Source organism: Acanthaster planci, linkage group LG15 (assembly GCF_054643075.1).
Source record: "Acanthaster planci isolate LZ-2023a linkage group LG15, COTS_SCS, whole genome shotgun sequence".
In the NCBI taxonomy this organism is placed as follows: domain Eukaryota; kingdom Metazoa; phylum Echinodermata; class Asteroidea; order Valvatida; family Acanthasteridae; genus Acanthaster; species Acanthaster planci.
This window is the reverse complement of record NC_141791.1, coordinates 10,656,340-10,665,095: the sequence shown is the minus strand read 5'-3', so window position 1 is coordinate 10,665,095 and position 8,756 is coordinate 10,656,340. Positions and strand designations below refer to the sequence as shown.

General features: G+C 45.6%; 1 long non-coding RNA gene across 1 annotated transcript in view; it reads right to left on the bottom strand.

The window, feature by feature from the left end:
• The window catches only part of LOC147796692 (uncharacterized), a 109,898-nt gene that overhangs the window by 37,950 nt on the left and 63,192 nt on the right, over nt 1-8,756 (bottom strand). Inside the window, exon 3 of the long non-coding RNA XR_015427859.1 lies at nt 8,182-8,285. This is a non-coding gene — a long non-coding RNA (uncharacterized LOC147796692). The remainder of the gene's footprint in view (nt 1-8,181; nt 8,286-8,756) is intronic.

Below are 8,756 nucleotides of genomic sequence, written 5' to 3'. Positions count from 1 at the left end.
ATCTCGGGGCCGCGCACAGACTGCTGATCAGGCCCGTCGGCCCTCGGGGCCGCACCCCGACCCCCCACGACCAATTCGCTCCTTGGTGGTGCTAGCTTCTCGGCCACTTGTGCCCGTACTGGCCCCGCTAGCTGTTGGGGTAGAGCGGATGTAACGGTCATGTAGGCTTCATCACACACGCCAACAGGCATGTACAGCTGTGGCAGCTTGGAAAAACCTGGAGCCCAGCAAACAACTGTTGGATGTTTGGCCAAAAAAATTAATCAAACAAGTTGGTGCTCTTGTAGACACATCTTTAACGACAATTTGTGATCCTTCGAAGAGCGTCTAGATTAACGCAAAGACACCTGATGCTTAAATTGAGTTTCAAGAATCACACTTAGGGGAAAACTTGGTGAAAGTTTTGACAATTCAACCATGGAACGGTCGTCAGCCTCCGTGGCGACCCATCACAGGTTGGAGTTGATTTTTGCCCATTGCCATTGTCTATCATGTGCCAAATCAATGGCGGACCCAGCGACGTGGGCGGACATGCATGGCGGGGAGCGAAGAGGGGCCAACGGTCCGCCGCGAGCCGATGGGGACAGGTCGCGACGCGATCCGGTACGCAAATTGGTTTAAAATCCGCACTTTATGGGATTTGATTGAATTGATGATGTTGATGAAAGGGCAGATGGGGTAACAGGAAGGAAGGGGTTTTGTGCCCATGCGCAACAATTAGGGAAGGTACATCTAGAAATAAAGGAAGAAAGCGGGGGGAAATGTAAGCAGAAGGCAACGAGGCTGTATTAGTGACGGAGTAGAGCAGTTTGCAAGCTTCAAATCACAGCCCAATAAATCAAGACAGAGCCTCCAAATTGAAACGAAATAAATCTACATGTAACATGTGAAAAAGGTAAGTTAGTTTGATCCTCTGCAACTTAGTAAAGTCAAGTTTTCACATCTGCGTAAGGAGACGCCCATACACCTATTGTAATCAATACTGTTGGCCTATAAATTTCTTGTACGTGTCCTTGGTAACAAAGAGAGAGGCTGAGCAAAACTTCGAATCCACTCGTACAACGGGGCGCTAGGGTTGACCAATAACTCACCCCAGTACTAACAGAACGAAAAATCTTCAAAACTACAAACATGGCATTTACAAATTCAATATTGTACATCATCCCAATGAAACACAGCAGATAAGGGGAGAACAAAAATGGTGTCGAATGTGCAGTCGAACAGGCCAGCCAGTGTGCTGGCCTTATCCACAAATCTACCATTTTGAACTTGGAAAGCGAGTCGATCCCTTTAAGGCCTAAATGGCAGTGTGGAAGTCAATGGGGCTAATTTTGTCGGGCTGCGTCTATTATCTGAACGTAAATGTTGCAAGTTTTTCACATGCCTTGTTGACGCCTATTCTAACGCCTACAGCCTATTCCTCCTTCTCATAAGTTTGAGAGGGGCCTATCAGCCCAACTCAGCCCCCTGAAAGGGCGGAGTAGACGACTGAGCGAAAGGCAGGATCACCAACTGCACCGTGCGCGCCACTTATAGACTTAATTAGGGCGGAGTTCATTTAGACATTTTACGCGAATCACCACGGACGCACAAACGCGCATTTTTCTGAAAAGCAACGCGTCTTCCCCTATCATATGCGCGATCAAACTCGGTTGCTGATGTTTTCCCGTATGAAAACGAAGCACAGCTGTCCATGCTGATGATCACACAATATGATCTACAAAGTAAGACTCATGTACGTGTAGCATACGGTACCGGTATAGGGCCTACTGCTTTGCCATGCTCAGATCTGTAATCGCACTGAAGTAATTCAATTTGCACCCAGGGGTTGCATAACTTGGAAGTTTTTTGTCAGCTGATGTTGACACACATCAGCTGACACACATCAGAACCAAAATGTTGCTATCTCGCAAGTTCACGGTTCTTTCTTTTCTTTTTTGAAAACTGGCTTGCACACACGAAGCGTGAAAAATGGCGAAGTTGCCGCATGGGTGTTATGCTGACGGCTATCTCCACGCGAAATGACACAAAGGCGGGACGAACAGGTGGTGAAAATAGACGTGTTGTCTATCCAGCATTATATCAACTGATGTTCTTGGCTTGGCTAACGGGTGGACAGAGGAGCAGGATCTGTGCTCGGGGACTGATATTATGAGACGATTGGGGCACTGAAAGCGGGTTGTCGGTGTGATGAACCGAAGTGAACTTGTCAGGTGTCGGATATATTAGTGGGAATTCGGCATTTACGAGAAATGTGTGACCTTGGCACGTCAGCTTTGTATCCTAGTCAGACAGACAGATGTTTCACAGAAGACTTTCAAAGTAGGAATTTAGTCAACAACTATTCACCAAGGCAGGAAATCAGTCACGTTATAACATGCTGCAGAACCTGCGCCATTTTAATCCTCATGGAACCTAACATTATACTGGTCAAGAGATGCCACAGAGGTACCAGACTTTTATTATGGTGCTGCATGTACTTGAATTTGAAATAACATCACGCACGACAAAATAATACTGTGTTAAGAATGAAGGTAAATGTAAATGAAACAAAGGGAACATTTCAATGTTGGATGTTGCATTTTTCCCGCCAAAAGAGAGATCGGGGAATTATTATTCCCATTTTAGCCATTTTTGTTAACCCTGTTTAACCTATCGCGCTTTTCAACACTCGAAGTGGACAGTAAGGCCAAAGTGCATTAGTAAGGAGGGGAAACTGAATTAATGCCGGAAACTTTTCCAATGAAATAGAACGGACGCACCTCCTTTATTAAAAAAAGAGAGATGGGGGGCTTGCAATGTGTCCTGTCCAGGATTTATTGCCGGAGTCCACAGCCTGTCACTCACCCTCGTCAACCACGGCTGCCCCGTGGGGGTTAGGGTAGGGGAAGGACCGAAACCCTTCTTGAGAGACAACCTCTCTATCTTCACTGTTGGGGCTGATCTCTCCATCCCGCGACCTCCTCCCCTTCGCTCATAATTCCGCATTTAGTGCATTCACGCGTCTTATGCAACCAACCCACTCCGTCCTCCGAACCTGCGAGCACTTCGGAAGTTGTCGACGTAATTAGCATCGGCAGCGGAAGTTGGTTGGGGCCCGGCGAACGAGCGCCGGCGAAGTTTGGGCGGGCGGCTGGAGGCTGGGATTGGGCTTGCTTTCCGGAAACCCGCCGGCTGCAGCGAGAACCATACTTCTTTTGGTCCAAGTTTGTTATTCAACATCACGATAGCCTGAACAAGCCTTCGTTCCTCCCCGGTAAAACAAATCTAAATAGCGACCGTGATGAGAATTTGTCGTAACACCTTCTAGCAAAACAGAGGAATATCACATTATGTTTTGTTCTCAGCAAAGTTGAACATTATACCTCGAGTTATTAATAATATGGAGGAGTGCTGTTTAAACGACAATACATCTCATCAGTATCAACTAATCTAAGACATTAACACCACGATAGGGTCTTAATAACACAGCTTCTTGTAATTTTGTTATGCGCACAATATAAGCATTCTCGCAGTGCAACATTTTATACACACATTTCTGAACTGGTAAATGGGGGCTTCGTATCATGATTTCGATAATGCTCTGAAAAGTTTTGTCCTTCACTGAAATTGTAATTCACAAGTGATATTCAAATGAACTTCATCATTTATTTCTATTTTAATTCATGACATTTTGTACTTTATAACGACCTGCCTTTTTTAAAAATATGTTTTCTATCTTGCACAAAAGTGCAAGGGCCTCTTTTCTTGCGGGCAGCGAGCCCCAGTCAGTTGATTGAAATGATTTGTACAGCATAACAAAATTACTAAAATGGTCTCTCCTCAAAAATTGTAAACAGAATTCCTCTGAAATTATGGTAAAACGTGAGTTGAGTGTACAGTTTCAGACATGAGTGAGTAGGTATTCCCATTCGATTGTTCACGTAATTATCACTGCTGGCAACATTTCGGCTTTTTGTCCGCAAACAATAATATGTCGATGTTCGGTTCTGTGGTCGAATAGGATTCTGCCGATTTGTACATCATGACCGCTGAAGACAAAGCCAAAGGCAAAAAAAATGTGACATGGGTGGCTTTTTTGTCTTTCATCCGAAATGAAACGGGCGTGACGGGCCAGCTGTTTCCAGAATGAACTCCCCATAGTCGGGTCTGCCAGACAGACTATTCAGAGAACATGGCATAAAGATGAGCACGTTTTGTCAAAAACTGTGAACAGATAAACAGTGGCGCTAATCGCTTAGCCCTGAAAATCAACTCAAACGTTGCGTTTTGGGAGACTGTACAGCGTGGACGAAAGAGGGCGCAATGCACGTAAATGGAACGGTGTTCGTTAGTTACATTACGTGCGTGAGATGTGTACGTGTACATGCACTTCATCATGCATCTAAGACGTTAATTTCTCCACAAAATGAAAGTATCAGTAACCAGGGTTAGCATTAAAGTTATTTCTTATTTAAGCTCATCAACACGAAGGCTGCAGAGACAACTCCATGACGGTAAGACAATGTCTTATGCACTTAGTATTACAGTGCCAATTGATCGCATCGTTTTCATTTGTAGCACTTTTTATACTCTGCATAATTCTGCACACTTATTTGGGATTTTTGTCTGCGGTAGTAAAGACAAACCTAATTGAATGACCCCTTTAAGCTGATAAAGAAAGACAATTCTTGACTGTTCCAAGGCCATCATGAGTAAACGACTTAAGTTAATGTTCCTTCTGAGAGTCAAGTTCGTTTTGCGAAGCTTCAGTGGAATATTTTCCCCGTCATCCTGAACGGAAGCAGACATATGGTAATCAGTGCTTCGCGCAGACGATGCAGACGTCCAAAATAGCTCCATTTCTCATTTCCCGCCAAAAAGGGAAGACAGCGCAGCTCCTTCGGCGGGAGAAGTGGCTGCGTCGTCTGCTGCTCTATACCAAATAGCGGCCGTATGGTGCGCAACACGCCAGACTTATATAAATTGTTCATAAGTGCCAGGGCGAAGATTAATGCCCCACTACACGTGTCAGGAGGGCTGTGTATCACGGATATCAATACAGGTTTTGTGTGAACTGAGTGTCTCTCTGTCGGGTACCCGGTTAGGAAAACAGTAGCTCTTAACCAAACGGCAACATGCATGGTTAGCTTATCAGCGAAAAAAAAACAAAAAAAAAACACAAACACAAAAGCGAGGCACTAAGAGATTGATGCCTCTCCCGAAGGTCCGGTGTCTTCTCCTCCTCCGAGGAGGGGTCAAGGTTCAACAAGGTGTAGGAAATTAACAGCAATTAGGGAACGAGGCCGGACGGCTAGCGTGCAGCGCCAGAGTCGGGTCGCACGGGGGACTTGAACATCCTGACTCCCCGGGTGAAGTGCGCCCTGTGTGACAAGCGCTGTTGAAGTTTGGACCAAGGCAGATGGGTGGGAGTGCCTCACTGTGTACACATTAACAAATTGTCACATCCTAGAGAGCTCAGGCCTCGGTGTCGTTTTGATCCCTTGTCTTCTTTTACAATTTGGGTTACTAGTTGATCGTCAAGTCCCATCGTGCAGTGGAGGAAATAGATTGTTTAATAATAAGCGTTGGTTACACACCCAGGTTCCCCCTGTATTAGCATAAGATAGACAAAATGACCAATGCGGGAACAGAAATGCTTTTTTAAAGCAATTAGCAAACAGCGGCGCGGAGATAAATGGCCAAACGATGTCTGGTCGCAAACACCAAATGCGAAGTTTCCCTGGCGGGGACACATGGCCGGCATGGCCCGAGTGGTTTAGCCGCACAGCGCGCTTTTTTCCGCCGTGTGCTCCGTATTTTTGCCTCCATTTTTTTGGTTGTGATTAATGGCAATTTACTCGCCGGTCATGGCACCGTCCAAAATGGTGGGAGGAGGACTCAATTGGATCCACTCAAAATTTCTGACTGTATTCTATTTGGGAAAGATGGAAACGCCACTATTTCGGTAGTTTTTGATAACAGGAGGGGTATGCTAACTAGACACAAACTAAAACCAGGTCTGCTTGTAGTCCTTGCTTTCAGAACTATTAAATATACAATTGTGTTGCTTCTTCTACCAGATAGGATTATTTTCTATGGGGAAAACAGGAAAGATAGAGATAGCATTAATGTTGCACTCTTCAAGCCTCGCTTCAGAACATGTAGAGAGAAAAACCACTTCAGGATCGTGTCACAATTTCTGCTCTAAATTGGATTGTCTAATAACACCCAAAGACTCACATTTAGACAAGAGGAGAGCCGATGGGTCCTAGCCCGTAATGGCCGGGCATTCGCTCCCTCGCGCCGGCCGCGTTTGACTCCGGGGTATGGGCTGTCTTAACCTCCCGTATTAAATTCGGGCTCAAGTAAATTAGGACCCGTTTCACGCTCTTAAGTACGAAAGTGCCTTCGATTGCCGTTAAAACGTGTCGCTTGAAGGATAACATCAAAGGGAAACATCGCAGAAGGTGGAAAACGAAATCATTTTAGTCCCTCCGCCCGCAAAAAGGCAAATCCTCTCCGTGGAGTATACGTGTTTAAGCTCATCTTATTTAGTAAAATGAAATTCCAGATGTGTTTAAAAATAAAGTCGAAAGTACACTCCGACAGACCTAGATATAGAGTTTGCGCTGATGAATTGCCCCAAGCCACGATTTTTGCACTGAGCTCAAGGTGGGAACTCGGGTGCCATGCTTGCAGGAAGGCGCTGAAAAACCCGTGACGTCAGTTTCGTCCGCTGCGGTATTTGGACGAATGGAACGGTGCTACGAAGCGTTAATGTCACGGTTGTAGCGATCGGAAACACAGGCTTTATACAGCACAACTTCCTTCAATGAAAAGAATAAGTTTGCGATAATATGTACATGTTGATTACATGCACCAGTCTAATGTTTCATTTTACATGGACTATTTTTACTGTTTTTACAACGGACACGGCCACATACACGGAAATCGTCAGACCTGTATCCAATATACCTCGAAACTTTACGATAATTATACTTTCCACAATTTGAGCAGAGTATTTTTATTTGCCGTCCGCAAAGTTACTCATCCAACTGGGCCCCCTCTCCACTAGACTCCGTCCTCCTCGCTAACTGAAACCCAAGCCCCTTCCTTGACATTTTCGACCCAAGGTGAGTCTCGACGATCGGGGGCCCGGCTAAGCGACATTCAGGAGACGTAACCGGGAGCACACCCGGGGCCGTCTTTCAGATCGTCTCCCCCGCTGATGGTATTAAGCGATCCCGCTGGTGGAGGAAACCGCCACCCCGATCGCACCACCTCGAGCTCTGAGCGCGTCGCTGATGGAAACATTAATGTAGGCCAACCTCTCTGAGTGGCCTCGAAAGAAAACAAAGATGCGACCGTCAAATTGTCCAATTCTTCCTCTCCTCCCCGTCTCTTGTCCTCATCTGGCGGGCAACGGAGCGCGGCCGACCAAGCATCCTGTCCCGTCTCCTGGAGTGGATTTGGTTTTTTTTTTCTCTTTCTTTCTCTCCTGTGCCCAGAATTCCTGTCTTAATTTGTTCGTTTCCTCGGGGTGTACCCGGGTAAATCCGACAAGCAGCAAGCGACCAATTTGCCCGGGTATCTCTTTTCACGCTGGCGGGGTTTTCCTGCATTTGTGGTCCGTTCCCTTTGATTGGGACAATCTTTCCACGGTCGAACCAGACGAGGCGCAGGGATAAAACTTGCGCCGATCAAATATTGTCTTTGCTCTACAAGTGTTGGATATGTTTGGCGTTCATTTTAGCGATATACGCGGGGGCCACTTAGTGATCTCTGCCAAACAAATTAAACACTGGAGCAGATTTCTGGCCCAGAAAGGCTTTCGGGGGGAACTCGTATTTGAAGAAAATGACAGTAATCAGTTCATAATGCTTGAAATGCAATCTTTTAGTTATAAACCTGCCAAGGACGCCCTGCCGGCTATAACTACTAGGCCCATTACTTTCAAAGCAGCAACAATGTCCTATTTCGTTTCACAATTAACGCATTATACGATAGTGACAAACTGTCATGGTCACTTAAGAAATCGCCAAAGTGAAATCGACCAGTCTTACAAAAAGCAGCTGTATTGGTTTTATTCTGGTTTACGAAACTATACTCTGAATGTTGTCCAAGGCCAATATTTATCAGGTGATTTCTCTCCACCAAGTGTCAGGATTCAACCACGTGAAGAATGTGACAAAAACGTACCTGGTCAGAGACTTTGCCATGTTGCTGGCAGGCTGAATGCAAATCGCTAGTGCCAGTGGAATGCTAGTGGATTGAAACGACTCTTGTTGATTTCAACTGCCAGGCTGAAAAATAGAAGAGTGGGGAAGGTCAAGTTACACCATCGCCTGTTAATTGAGATAGACAGGTTATAATGAAACAAATAGTTCTACAGTATAAAGCGCCTATGACACACGCACCTGTATCTACCCCCTATAAACTCTTATCTTTGCTGTTATGAAAGACATTCCTGATAACAATGGCAGTTCATACAGGCTCATTTTTATACGCAGCTGTTCAAAGACAATCCCACCCGTTTCCCACCATCAAAGGTACCCATTTATACTCTCGGGGTGGAGAGAGGCAATTGCAGTGAAGTGTCCTGCCCAAGAACAGGGGTACCATGTACATCTGCCTAAGTTGGACACCGCAAGAATGGACCATGGAGTACGATATTAATCGATTGTGTTAACTGCAGCCTACATATTTGGCATTTCCTTACACTGGCAAGTATGCCGTACAGTTATATTAACATGGCACCGTATGTGGTTAGTTTT